Consider the following 15683-nt stretch of genomic DNA (forward strand, 5'->3'; position numbering starts at 1 on the left):
TACTTGGGTGTCTGAGGTTGGATTTGAACCCAGGTGCTCCTGACTCCAGGGCTGGTGCTCTATCCACTGCACTACCTGGCTTCCATTATTATTATTTTTTTTTTAATTTTTTTCTCTTTCCTTTATTGCTCATGAGGGTCTATATTTTTTGGGGGGGAGGGGGGTATTATGTTTACTCTTAAACAAGAATATTTTAGTATTGTATAAAAAATCATTTGTACAAAAAATAACATAAATATAATTTAAAAAATAAGCACAAAAAAAGAAAGACCTTTATCAGTACTCCTATCTGTGAAAATTATTTCCCAGCTTTCTGTTTTTCTTCTAATCTTGACTGCATTAGTTTTATAAGTACTAAACCTTTTTAATTTAATGTAGTCAAAATCATCTATTTTGCATTTTATAATGTACTCTATTTCTTGTTGTTTTTGGTTTTATTATATAAATATTTTCTTTTCCAATTAAATACAAAAGTAGTTTCTAACTATCATTTTTGGTAAGGGTTTGAATTTTACACATATACCCACCCTCCCTTCTTCCTCCTTCCCCACACAGAAGGCAATAATCTTTACTTGTTTCCATGCTATACCTTGATCAATATTGAATGTGTTGAGAGAACAATGCTATTCTTGAGGCAAAAATAAAATATTAGAGATAACAAAAAAGACAATTTTTTTAAATTGCAGGTAATAATCTTTGGTCTTTGTTTAAATTCCACAGTTCTTTCTCTGGATACAGATGACATTCTTCATGGCAGATACAATAAAATTGTCTTTGATTATTTCACTGATGGAATGAGCAAGTCCATTAAAGTTGATCATCATCCCCATGTTGCAGTGTTGTACAATGTTCTTCTGGTTCTGCTCATTTCACTCAGCATCGGTTCATGCAAGTTTTTTCAGGCTTCTCTAAGTTTCCATCCCTCCTGGTTTCTAATAGAACAATAATGTTCCATAATGTACATATACCACAGTTTGCTAAGCCATTCCCCAATGAATGGAAATTTCACTCGATTTTCAATTCTTTGCCACCACAAACAGTGCTGCCATGAATATTTTTGTACAAGTAATGTTTTTACCCTTTTTCATGATCTCTTCAGGAAACAGACTCAGTATTTCTAGATCAAAGGGCATGCCCATTTTATTGCCCTTTGGGCATAATTCCAATTGCTTTCTAGAAAGGTTGGATCAGTTCATAGCTCCACCAACAGTGCCCTAATTCACAGATTTCCCACATCCCTTCCAACATTGATCATTGTTCTTTCTGGACATATTGGCCAATCTGAGAGGTGTGAGATGGTACCTCAGAGATACTTTAATTTACTTTTCTCTAATCAGTAATGATTTAGAGCAATTATTCATATGACTTTGGATAGCTTTGATTTCCTCATCTGCAAATTGCTTTTGCATATTCTTAGACCATTTGTCAGTTGGGGAATGTACTCTATTTCTTGTTTGATCACAAATTTCTCACCTTTCTATAGCTCAGACAGAATATTTTTTGATCTGTTAATTGGTCTATGGTATTGCCCTTTATGTCTAAATACTATACTCATTTTAACTTTATTTTGGTATGGGAGTCTATGTCCAGCTTTTGCCATGGTATTTTTCAGTTTTCCCAGTAGTTTTTATTGAATAGTGAGTTCTTATCCCAGAAGCTAGTGTCTTTGGGTTTGTTGAACAATAAAATTACTATAGTCATTTACTACTGTTTCTTTTGTACCTATCCTAACCACTGGTCCAGTTCTCTATTTGTTTTTAGGGGGTTTTTTTGTATGGCAATGGGGTCAAGTGACTTGCCCAAGGTCACACAGCTAGGTAATTATTAAGTGTCTGAAATCAGATTTGAATTCAGGACTTCCTGACTCCAGGGCTGGTGCTACATTCACTGCGCCACCTAGCTGCCTCCCCCCCTCCCCCAGTTCTCTATTTCTTAACTACTATCAGGCAGTTTTTGATGACTGTTGCTTTATAGTATAATTTTAGATCTGGAAAAGCTAGGCCACCTTTCTTTCATTTTTTTCATCAATTCCCTTGATAATCTTGACTTTTTGTGGCTCCAGATGAATTTTTATTCCTATTTTTTTCTAACTTTGTAAAATAGGTTTTCGGTAGTTGGATTAGGATGACACTGAATAAGTAATTTAATTTGGGTAGAATTATTATTTTTATTATATTAGCTTGACCTAATCATGAGCAATTGACATTTTATAATTGTGTTCATACAGATTCTGGGTTTGTCTTGGGAGGTAGATTCCCAAGTATTTAATGTTGTCTATAGTTACTTTAAATGGAATTTCTCTTTCTACCTCTTGCTCTTGGGCTTTGCTTTGTTGTCCATATATAGAAATACTGATGGTTTATGTGAGTTTATTTTATATCCTACTACTTTGCTGAATTTGTTATTTGCATCATACCATCTGCAAAGAGTGATAGTTTTGCTTCATTGTTGCCAATTCTGATTCTTTCAATTTCTGAACTTTTTTGTGCTGGGACTGGGGGTCTGGGCCCTGGCTTATCACTTGAGGACATGTTGCCAGCGCAGCCCAGGTATTCAGCCCAGGTATTGCTTTGGCAGAGGTTTATATCCTCCTTTATGTACAGGCTCTTCCTATGCAGTGGTTTGTTCCCAACCCAGTCCTGTCTGATGCCCCAGCGTTCCCAGGACTAAGACTTTGTCTGGGGTTGTGACCTTCCCTGCAGGCCTGTTACTTAATTGATCAAAGACCTGAGCTGCACCGTGGTTAGAAGCCTCCTGCTGTCTTTTTTTTTTTTTTTGCAAGACAATGGGGTTAAAGTGACTTGCCCAAGTTCACACAGCTAGGTAATTAATAACTGGTTGAACTCAGGTACTCCTGATGCCAAGGCTGGTGCCCTATCCATTGTGCCACCTAGCTGCCCTCTACTGTCTTATCAGCTCTTCCTAGATAAGTTCTATTTCCTCCTTTCCCCCCCGGAAGAAATAGACTTTCACTGAAGTTCCTCCATAATGGCTACAGTTGAGAACTTGTTTTGCTCTTATATTTTTTTAGAGGGATCTATAGCTTCAATGGGTCAGTAGAGGCTTCATTTAATGTTGTATAGGGAAAAGCTCTGGGAGCATGCTAGCTTTACATTGCTGTCTTGGCTTTGCCCTAGAACTCCAATTTATTTCTTTTCTAATTTTCTATATTCATTTTCATTTTATTGTGAGATATTAATTTTTGCTGGACTGTTTTCTAGTTTTCTATCTTATCAAATATAGGGAACTCTTTAATCAGTAATGTTTGTTTTGGAGTTTATCAAATAATGGCCAATTGCATACCATTATTACTGATTGTTCCTACTTCACGCATTTGCTTTTCTGTGTTTTAGAAAGTAGCAAATAGTTTTGATGATTGTTGCTTTACAACATAGTTAGAAGTCTGTAACTCTCTTCCCCTTTCATTTGTACCTTTTTTCTATCCTTGTCATTCTAGATCTTTTGTTCCTCTAAATGAATTTTTTATTATTATATCTAGTTCTGTAAAGTATTTTTGGTAGTTTGATTTATCAAATATTAAAATTTTAACTTTGGTAATATCATTTTTAAAAGTTATAGATTGTCTTGATTATTTGTACTTTAGCTAGTCTATATACTCCCTTCTCTTTTAGTTATAAGTTCTTTGACCCTATGAACTTACGCCTATGAGGAGAGATGAGTGAAAAGAAACAGTGGTGGCCATGAAACCATCAATAATATTCAATACTACTATACAGAGAAATAAGGAAACACAACATTTAATGTTGGATTTCAAGATAATAGCTTGGAGTTGTGTGATCACATTACTGAAGTCAGAGGCTCATTGGGAAATTCTACTTGTCCCAATAGACAAATCAAAATAGAAAATTGACCTGTGCTACTCAGTTCTAAAGGAAGATGCAGTCCCAAAGGTCACATGTTGAATGGAGCCTTTGTAACATTTTAAAAAGGAGAATGATGTTTACTGACAGAATCTTTGGCTTCTGGAAGATAAACCTGACAACTGGTTTGAATTGAAGGGCATAAAGAATAGAGGCAGGGAGACCTCTCTTAGAAGTTTGTTACAATAATCTATATGGAAAACAGAAGGTAGCATCTTTCACAACTTTGACTAGGAGAATGAATTTTCAAACAAGAGATTGAACTGATCCTAAAAATACAAAATATATCCAGTCTCAGACATTTAATAATTACCTAGCTTTGTGACCTTGGGCAAGTCACTTGTCTACTGCCTTGCAAAAACAAACAAAAAAAAAACCCAAAACAAAATCTTTTGCATGAACAGATAGAAACAAGAAGAGAAACCTTGAGGTAGGAAAGAAAATCTTCTCACAAAAAATAAAAATCTGAGAACTAAAAATCTATAAAGAATGGACAGACAGACATAAAAGACCAAAAATCTAGTGGCAATGTGCAAATAATCAAAGAATATGAACAATGTGGCAGATTGTAAACTGTCAATGAATATACAAAAACATACTCCCAATCGCTAATAGAAAGAGAAATGGAAATGAATACAAAAATATACCTTTGAATATATTGATTCAAATTTTTCTGTAAAACATGTTGGAATTAATGTGAAAGTGACTTTTTCTCATCTTTCTCTTATCTAACATTAATGACTGAATAGGCATTGCCTTTGTCAAACTGATGACCCTGGAAGCAAAAGTAAGGCTGGTGACTTGTAAAATATTCCCTTACTCAAATCCAATTCACTTGCAAGCCATGGCATTATCTTCCTGTTGTCATGACATGCTTTGAAAATGAAGGAAAAACATCAACCACTATGTGTAATAGGAATGATTCCATTACTGGCATGCTGGGCTAAACAGCTGCTCTGTCTTCATCTCTCTTTTTTTTAATTTGTTTTTTGTGCTTTTTTCTTTTTTCTTCCTTCCTTCCTTCCTTCCTTCCTTCCTTCCTTTTTTCTTTCTTTCTTTCATTTTTCTTCCTTCCTTCCTTTCTTTCTTTCTTTCTTTCTTTCTTTCTTTCTTTCTTTCTTTCTTTCTTTCTTTCTTTCTTTCTTTCTTCTTCTTCTTCTTCTTCTTCTTCTTCTTCTTCTTCTTCTTCTTCTTCTTCTTCTTCTTCTCTCATTTATTCCTTTCCTTATTTCCTTCTTCTTTTGTTTCCTTTCTCCCTTGATCACTAAAAACCCTCTCAATTTTACCCTCCCAGTTTAATTTTTTTGGAAGCAATCATTTTTGGCCTTTTCTCCTCATTTCTCTCTTACCTAACCTTATTGACTAAATGGGCATTGCCTCAGTCAAACTGTGACCTGTTTTTAAAGAAAAGGTCTCGCACTATATCTAGAGAGACATCTGTAGTCATCCGGATCCATATATGAACTCAGATAGCACTAGAAAGAAAATTGAGACTGGTGACATAGCATAGCACCGTCTCACCCAAATTCAGTTCACTTGCATGTCATGGCATCACCTCCCTGGTGTCATAGTCTTCTTTGAGAATGAAGGACAAACATCATGAATGACTAATCTGTTCATATACTTTATTTGTTTTTTATAGGGTTATTTGCAAGGCAAATGGGGTTAAGTGACTTGCCCAAGGCCACACAGCTAGGTAATTATTAAGTGTCTGAGGCCATATTTGAACTCAGGTACTCCTGACTCCAGGGCCAGTGCTCTGTCCACTGCACCACCTAGCCACCCCACAGTTAGCATGACTGTTCATATACTTTAAATCAGTTATCTCACTCATGTGAACATATCCCAAAAGGCCAAAGGGAGGGAAAAAACCTTCAAAAACCAACACATTCCCAACAGTATTTTCTGTGATAGTGAAAAAAGTAGAGGAAGAAAAGAATATTCCACTGATTTGGGAATCGGAAGAACAAAGTAGACTAAATGGGAAAGTAACATCAACATGAGGATTTTTTTTTGCAAGGTAAAGGGGTTTAGTGACTTGCCCAAGGTCACACAGCTGGGCAGTTATTAAGTGTCTGAGGCTGGATTTGAACTTAGGTTCTCCTGACTCTAGGGTTGATGCTCTATCCTTTGTACTACCTAGCTGCCCAAAATGATGATTTTCAATAAACAACTGAATATTTGTATTCAGGGTGAAATAAAACTCAGAAGAATACTATAGACTATATTGACAATATCAGTAAGAACAATGAAAATGAATGAAACCCAGTAATTATAAAGCCAATCAATTTCAGGGAACAGAAGAAAAATTCCTACTTCCCACATCTCAATGGGGACTGCAGGGGCAGGATATTGCTTACATGCTGAGATGAAGTTATTTGTTTCCTTAAATGTTTTTGGGGGAACTAGGGATGATTCCATTTGGTTGCTATGAAGTATTAAGGAGAAAAGGAATCAACAAAACTTTTTTTCAAAGAATAAACAAAACAATTATCCATGTGAATAGTGATGAGGGTCCATCCTATGGTAATGGCTATGGGAATGGTCAGGAAGAGAGATGATACAGAAATGCCCTTGAGAGGATGTGGTAAGTAAATGGACCTGCTCTGTGAGGGAGAGAAGAAAGAAAAGTCAATAGAAAATATTTCTGTAATTCATAAAAGTTTATAAAGTGCTTCCATTATGAGAATTGTTCTTCCAAATGTAATATCACTGGCTATTTTTTTAGATGAAAAAACCCTGTGTTTTCCAGCATATCTTCAAAATCTGGATAAATAACAGGCTTGTTTGCCCAAATTAGAAGAGGCCCTTTGCTTCTCTCCTAAAAGTACTTTATTCAGAATGTGAGAGGCTGTGACTGACCACAGTTGAGAAGACACTGACCTAGAAGACCAGTGAGGTTATCTAAATGGAAACCTAAAGCAAACACACTCATTTTTGTCTTAGATTCTGGCAGATGGCATGCTGCACCCAATGAATTTTACCATAGAAGCTTAGCAAAATCCACAATGCTCAGTTTCCTAATCACTGCTTACTTCTTAACAAAATAATGAAGAACAGAATACTAAAGTTTGAATAGAGTTTAGATCAAGAGAGAGAGAAGATAAGAGAGGTACACTAAAAGGGGGGAGGAAAGCTTAACAGGTAAGAGAATAAGAGAAATAAAACAGTAATGAAAGAGGTCTAGACTTGCCATGGAGAACTCATTAATGGGTAATGAGAATATAGATGTGATTAAAGGTTGAATCTAAAATGTCTGAACTTTGTGATTGTGGGCACTTCACTTTACCTCCACATCTGTTTCCTCATTTATTATTGGTTATTATGGGGTCAAAGGATTTAGATCTGGGTTTACCCTTAAATGTCTTTGAGATATGATCACAAGCTCTGTGTTTGAGTCTGTATATGTGTGTGTGTGTGTGTGTGTGTGTGTGTGTGTGTGTGTGTGTGTGTGTGTGACAGACAACAAAGAGAGAAACAGAGAGGGAGAGAGAGACGGAAAGAAAGATATAAGAGCTGAGAAATATTATCTGGTGGTCATCCTTTTGAACAAGGCTCTCTCTGGACTTATCTAGATTTGCCACAGCAACAAAGGGACTGTCACTGAGTCTGTACTGGAAACATTTGGAGTAAATGGTGTACAACCATAGTGAATCGGGGGGCGGAGTCAAAGCTAGGAAGCTCCTGGAGTTTTTCCCCTAATCAACTTTAAATGAAGCCTCTATGCAAACTCTAATGCTATAAGAACTTACAAAAACTAGAGTGAAACAAGTTCTAAACTTGAGATCATTGAGGAACTTCAGTAAAGATCTGTCTCAGATGGGTAAAAAGGGAATATAACCCAGTGAAGCTGGGAGAGCTGGAAATCCAACATTGCAACAAGCCAGCAGTGAGAGTCCCAAGTCTAGCTCAGAAGACAAATTTCGAGTCCCAGGAAAAAAAAGAACTTGCATTATAACAAGAATCAACTACCCTGTAAAATTCAAATTTTTTTTTCCAGGAGAAAAGGTTGGATTTTCTAGGAAATAAAGGACTTTCAAACTTGCCTCCCTAAAAAGACCAGAATTGAACAGAACATTTGTGCTTCAAATACAGTGCTCAGAAGATGCATACGAAAGAAAACAAAAGGAGAAAAATGTTAGTAAGAAAAAATTATCTACTTGTAACTCTTGAGAACTATGTTTCTCTGATGACATGAAAGGAACATACTTAGACAGTGAGTGTGGATAGAAATTGTGATGTGATCAAATATTTAATTTTGGAGTCTGTATTTCTATTGGGACAGTTAAATGTAGAATACCTAGGAAAAGAGCATGGGTATAAATTCATTAATGATGCTTGTGGGTCTTGAGAATTGCATTTCCAATGGGACATTTGAGGGGAGGACACTTGGACAAAAGGTATCAGTATGGAGTGATTAAAATGTGAAGAAGCTTATAAATTAATCTTTGAGAATTATATTTCTATCAGGACAGATTAAAGGTGTGTACTTTGACAGAGGATGTAGGTACTAGTCAGTTATAAAACAAGACATGAAAAAAGAGTATTATGCCAGGAGAAGGAGACATTAGAGGATAAATATCACATTATGAAGCACAAGGGACATTTTATAGAAAAGGAAAAGCACTGTGAGCACTAGGTACATCTTACTCTCAACAGATTTGACTCAAAATGAGAATAGCATATATTCCCAACAGAGTTTAGAGATTTATCCTGCCTTATAGAGAAGTGGGGGGAGGAGGGAAGGAATGAAAGAAAGGAGACGATGATGTTATTAAAAGGGAAGGGGGAAAGAAAAAGGTAAAGGTAAAATTAAAATAAAAAAAGTAAAGTAAAAGGGCAAAGAAACATATCTGAAGCAGGGAGATGCACATAGGGTAAAGGTAAATGACTGAAGCAGAATATATTATTCTGACTGAAATAATGAAATATCAATGTTCCAGTTGAAGTAAAAAAAAAAGTAGGGGTGGCAATTCTGATATCAGACAATACAAAAGTAAAAATAGATCCAATTAAAAGGAATGAGGAAGGAAAAGGCATTGAAAAGCTAAGATTAACAAATAACTGTTTTTGTAAAATTTTGTGAAATATTCCTTTCTAATGCCTATCATTGGGGAATGACTGAACAAGCTATGGTATACAAATGTTATAGAGTAGTAGTCTTTGGTAAGAAATCATGAAGGCTGGACTTCAGGAAAAACATGAAGAAACTAATATGAATTGATTCTGAGTGAGAACACTGTACACAGTAGCCACAACATTGCAAGGTTGATCAACTATGATGGAAGCAACTTCTCTCAGCAGTGCAGTGAACAAGGACTATTCTGGGAGGTCTGTTAAAGGAAAATACCATTCATATCCAGAGAAAAATCTATGGATTCTGAATGCAAAGCAAAGCATATTGTGTTAACTTTTCAAAACTACTTTATCTTTTTCTTTCTTTCTCATGGTTTTTCCCCCTTAATTCCAATTCTTTTTTCATAATATGACTACTATGGAAATACATTAAAACTGATTGTACATGTACAACCTATATCAAATCATTTGCCACCATGGGAAAGGGGGAAGGAAGAGAAGGTGATAGAAAAATGTGGAATACAAAAATTTGCAAAAGAATGAATGTTGAAAACTATCTTTGCATATAATTGGAAAATAAATAAACAAAGATTTCAATCAGTCAGTTAATATTTAAAAAAGGAACATCCATAGATTATATTCTGTGGCATTCAATTGCACAAAGATTTATTATGCATCTGTCCATCTGAGCCACTGCTGCTGTCATAAGCTTCTAGTAGACCTATTTAGAATTGGTCTTTACCCATGTTATTCTAAGAGTTATAAAAGCATTTAAGGAAGACATTAATAGCAATAAAGTGAATCTGAAAGTTGGGGCCTTTCAAAATGATAACGAGGAAGCTTATGCTCTTTCAAGGGTCACTTTGAAGACCTAGGATAAAGAGTGTTTTTCTGCTGCAGGACCAATTGAATTTTGCAAAGTATAGTCAGAGTTCGTGCTGGGTGAAAATAAAGAGTTGAAATTAGATTGAAATATCAGTACATAGATCATTTATATAATTGGATCATTGAAGGAGGGAGCTAGTTTTCTGCTTTAGTTTTTTAAGTTCAGCCAGTATGTCTGTCTTTCCAGCTACTACTCCTACAATCCCAGGACATGGGGTTTTGACTTCATGGGAACTATTGAATACATTTCAAAAATCCGAGAGCAGTGTGTTTTTCTTTTGTATGCCCATTTTCATAATCACACACACACACACACACACACACACACACACACACACACACACACACACCCATCCTTGTCTTGAGCAGTGGAAAAAAAATGTCCCTTGTAAAGCAAAAGTTCTTTTCTATTTTTGATATAGCATACCAGGACTTTGCTAGTAAAGATGGCAACAAGGATGCCTTGGCTGTATGCCACTTTATTGAGTAAGGCATTTATGTCATTTCAGGATAATTGAGGGGACTAAATTTATGAATGAGTTAGTGGGCTGTCTACATCAAACACGTGAAGATTTCCTCCTGTAGATTGGGTGGATGAGAAATTTTTTTTCCAAAGGCCATGAGGGCAGGGGAAGAGGATATTATGTAGAACCTAGAGCTTGGTTAGCCAAGGTCAATCTCTACATACCAAATTATGTCCAGTCACCTTCATTTTTGTCTCATCACTGGACTCTGATGACTCTAGAAGAGTGAGGCCTATGACTTTGTTCAACTTTGCCTCCATCATTCAGTACAACACCATACAAACATATATAGAACCATCAGTTATAGCAAATGAAGACATTTTAAATGTTGTAAATAAGTTCTCATCTTGACAATATACTTCCCAGGGATGTTCACATAGATGGTAAGGTTGACACACACGTTGCCAGAGCCAGCTTAGTGTTTGGAAGGCTCCATAAAAGTGAGGGGGAAAAGAGGTATTAGACTGCCCATCAAGCTGAAGGTCTATGAAACTGCTGTCCTGACCTTATTATGTCTATAAAACCTGAATAGTATGCCAGAAAACAGAATTGTTTGCATTTATATTATCTTAGGAGGTTCTGAAGATTGTCTGGTAGTTTATGGTACTAGACACTTGAGATCCTTTCTCTAAGTGAATTGTCAAGAATTCAAACTCTGTTACAGTAAGTGCAGCTCTGATGGATTGGCCACATTATTTTTATGCCAAATGTATATTTGCCTTAATGATTATTTACAGAAAGCTCACACAAGGCATGAATTTATTCAGAGGTGAGGAGAAGTAATACAAGGACTATCTAAAAGTCTCTCTGAAGAAATTTGCACTTGATTGTGAGACATGGTAGACACTAACACAGGACCATCATAGCATGATGTTCTTGCATTAAAAAAGGTGATGTGCTCTATGTTCAAATTAGAATTTCAGGATCTTAAAAGAAATATGAGATATGCAAATTTAGAGACATCTTCCCTCCAAATGTTCATATGGAGTATCTCTTTCCAGCTTATAGTAGAGGCTTCTGAGCTCATATTGATCAACCAAAGTAAGTTTGCTATACCTTGACCCCAAGACTGGGATGTTATTTTGTCCTTTTTGGACAACAACCAACCAACTTTTCCTTTCTCCTTCCTCTTTATGAGGAACAAGAAGGCAATTGAACAAGAGACTGCTCAGCATCAATTATCTGCAATTGATGCAATCAGTTCTTGCTCCTCTACTCTTTTTCTTAAACTTTCCTTTAAATCTAAATCACAGATTTTTACCTCTTTTAAAATTTGCTAATCATGATTTCTCCTCTAAGCTCATATGGTTGTAAAAATTGTTTATTTAAATCATTCTTTATGATTAATCTCTCTTTATATCTACTCTCTCTTCCTTTTTTATTTTCACCTTCTCCATGTTTTCTCCCATTTTTCTGTTGAAGTGAATATATATTTTATATCAAAATACCTGTACTTTTACATATTCTATCCTCCCTTGAAAAGTTTCTATGAATGTCATAGCCAAGTTTCAAATTTCCAGGTTAACTGAAAATGTTGTAAGGAACAAAAAATATAATTTAAATGATGAATAAAACCAGTTAGATTTTCACAAGACCAGAGTCCTTTTTTAAAATATCTTTTTTTTTTAACTCAAATCTTTTTAAAACATTTAAAATTTATTTTTCCAACTACATGCGATCGTGGTTTTCAATAATAATTTTTAGCAGTTTTGAGTTTTACATTTTTCTCCCTCCCTCTTTTCCCTTCTCCACAATAGAAAGATATATATGTAAAGAAGAATCAAATCAAATTGGAAACATAATTGAGAGAAAAAACCATAACGCATAAGACAGCTTTTCAAAATTGAAGATTATTATGCTCCGGTCTACATTTAAAATCCATAGTTCTTTCTCTGAATATGGATGATATTTTCCATCACAAGTCCTTTAGAATTGTCTTTGATTTATTATACTTCTGAAGTGAACAAGTCCATCATAGTTGATCAATCACCCAATGTTGCTGTTAGTGTATATAATGTTCTTCTGTTTCTATTCACTTCACTCAGTATCAGTTCATGCAAATCTTTTCAGGCTATTCTGAAGTCCTATTTCTCATGATTTCTTATAGAACAATAGAATTATCACATTCATATATCATCCATTTTTATTCAGCCATTCCCCAGTTGATGGGCATCTTCCCCTTAATTTTTAATTCCTTGACAATATGAAAAGAGTTGCTATAAATACTTTTATACCTGTGGGTTTTTTACCCTTTTTCATAATCTCTTTAGGATTCAGACCTAGTAGTTGTATTGCTCAAACGGTATGCACAATTTTATTGCCTTTTGAGAATAATTCCAAATTGCTCTCCAGAAAGAATGGATCAGTTCACAACTCTACCAACAATGCATGCATATCCCAGTTTTCCCACATCCTCTCGAACACTGATCATTTTTCTTTGTAGTCATGGAACATTATATTTCAAAGGGTAAAAGAACTGGGGTTGCACCCAAGAATAATTTACCCAACAAAAGTTGAATATAATCCTGAAAGAATAAAAAAGACATTTTGACAAACTGACTTTCAGATATTTGTAACAAAAAGACCAAATTTCAATTGAAAATTTGATATAAAAGATTCAGTAGAAATGTAAGGAACTCATTAAAACTAATTAATAAGGCCTTGTGGCAACAAGATGATGAAACTCACAGTGGAGCTCATCGAGCAGTTGACTCAGTATACCAATGCCATGTGGGACCAGGAACTCAGTCTTCCAGGACACAAAATTCCTGTAATTGAAAACTTGGGGATTACCCTGAATAAGTTTGTTGCTATTGATTTTTCTGATAATGAAATCAGAAAGTTGGATGGTCTTCCCTTATTGAAGAGATTGAAAACATTATTGGTGAATGACAATAGAATATGCTAAATAGGTGAGGGTCTTGACTAGGCCCTGCCTAGCCTGAGAGAACATATTCTTACCAACAACAGTATTGTAGAATTGGGTGATCTGGATCCTTTGGCAATTCTCAAATCATTGACTTATCTGAGTATTTTATGAAACATTTTCAACTGTATATAATCCACAAAGGTCCATAAGTCAGAGTACTGGATTTCCAGAAAGTAAAGCTAAAAGAGCATCAAGAGGGGCGGCTAGGTGGCTTAGTGCATAAAGCAACAGCCCTGGAGTCAGGAGTACCTGGGTTCAAATCCGGTCTCAGACACTTAATAATTACCTAGCTGTGTGGCTTTGGGCAAGCCACTTAACCCCCTTTGCCTTGCCAAAAAAGCTAAAAAAAAAGCATCAAGAGGCAGAGAAAGTGCTCAAGGGCAAATGGGGTGCACAGCTTACAAAGGATATTGCCAGGAGAACCAAAACTTTTAATCCAGGAGCTGGTTTACCAACTGATAAAAAAGAAAGTGGACTATCTCAGGAGATGTTGAAGCAATTAAGAATGCCATTGTTAATACATCTACTCTGGATGAAGTAGAGCAACATAAGGGATTGTTAAAGTCTGGTCAAATACCTGGTGGACAATATAAATCAGGATCCACAGATGAAGAAGAGATGGAAGAAGACACAGTTGCTAATGGATCTTGAATTTTGCATTTAGTCTTTGGAGTATATATAAAATGTCACCTCCTTAAACCAAGAGATTTTTGTTTGTTTGAGGGTTGGGGGTGGAGGGGAGATTGTCATGGAATAGGTTAATATACTTGTTCCTTACAGCAAAGCAGAGTTCAGACACATTACTAAAATATTTGAAAAATGCCAATGTAAATTTTTAATGTACATTTTTGAAGTTGAACAAACTTTTTCTATGGTTATAAAATTAAAAAAACACTAATTAATAAGAAACCAACAAAAGTCACATTTACTTGTAATATATGAAAATATTATCAGTATTGTTAAAAACAGTATCATTACCAAGATAGTTTGAAAGAAAGGTTGGGACTGAGTTGTTTATGATAGGGTTCTTTTAAAATTCAAAATTGGGTAGGATCATGAAAAAAAGAAGAAATTAACTCATAAAATAGAGCATGAAAGGATACAGGTGAGAATAGAGACCTGATCATGGAACATTACTCTTATTTGAGTTGAAGAAGAAACAATACGGACATCTTAAAAGGTTTAGAAGTCTTCTGAACTTCTAGAGAAGTGAGAAAACTGGGAGAGAGGAACTTTTAGAAGATAATAAATGAAGATGAAGTGGGTGTGGAGAGGAGCTAAGGGGAGGATTTAAGAGAAGTAGATCAAATAAAGAAGAGGACAAGGTAATGGAGATATGGTAAAAAAAGAGTCTGAGGGGGAAGCTAGGTGATGTAGAGGATAGAGCACCAGTCCTGGAGTCAGGAGGACCTGAGTTTGAATCCAGTCTCAGACACATAATAATTACCCAGCTATGTGACCTTAGGCAAGTCACTTAACCCCATTGCTTTGCAAAAACTAAAGAAAGAAAAAAAGATGATGCTAAAAAGAGAGTCTGAGGAGAAAAAAAAATGAGTAAAAATAAGATGGAAGGAAATTCATAAATAGTAATTATAACTTTGAATGTGAATGGGTTGAACTCACCAATAAAACAGAAATTGATAGCAGAGTGGATTAAAAATCATAATCCAACATTTTATTTTTTACAAGAAACACTTTTAAGAATGAGAGAGTCACAGAATTAAAATACAGAGTTGGAGTTCAACATTTTATGTTTGAAATGATGCACAAAAAAGCAGAGGCAGTATTTATGATCTCAGACAAAATTATGGCTACAAAATATTTTAATTAGAGATAAACAGAGTAACTACTTTTGATAAAAGGTACCATAGATAATGAAATAATATAAATACTAAATTTATATAACATCCAGATTTTTAAAAGAAAACCAAGTGAATGACTGAGGGAAATAGATAACAAAACTATAATAGTGGAGGATTTTAATTTTCCCTCAAAACTAAGATACACTTAAGAAAAATAAAAAGAAAGAAGTAAAAAAGATGAATATAATTTTAAATAAACTAGATAACATAGATATCTGTAAAGAATTGAATAGAAATATCTTTTCCTCAGTGGTACCTTTACAAAGGTTGATCACATGTTGGCACATTAAAAATGTTATAGTTAAAATCAGAAAACAAAATAGTAAAAGGATATTTTTCAGATAATTCAATAAAAATTGTATTTAATAAGGGACCAAGGAACTTTAGATTAAAAACTAATTGAAGATTCAACATCCTAACCTTAAATAGTGAGTGGGTTAAGAAACAAGTCATAGAAACAATAAGTTCATTAAAAAATCTGTGGGATATAGCAAAAGCAGGGATTAGAGGGAAAAAAATCAAATCT

The 15683-nt window shown here is 35.0% G+C and overlaps 1 pseudogene; it reads left to right on the forward strand.

The window, feature by feature from the left end:
• The first annotated feature begins 13040 nt into the window (after nucleotides 1-13040).
• On the forward strand, nucleotides 13041-13946 carry LOC141517686 (U2 small nuclear ribonucleoprotein A'-like; annotated as a pseudogene).
• Nucleotides 13947-15683: the final 1737 nt, after the last annotated feature.

This window comes from Macrotis lagotis, chromosome 1, assembly GCF_037893015.1.
Source record: "Macrotis lagotis isolate mMagLag1 chromosome 1, bilby.v1.9.chrom.fasta, whole genome shotgun sequence".
NCBI classification, from domain to species: Eukaryota; Metazoa; Chordata; class Mammalia; order Peramelemorphia; family Peramelidae; genus Macrotis; species Macrotis lagotis.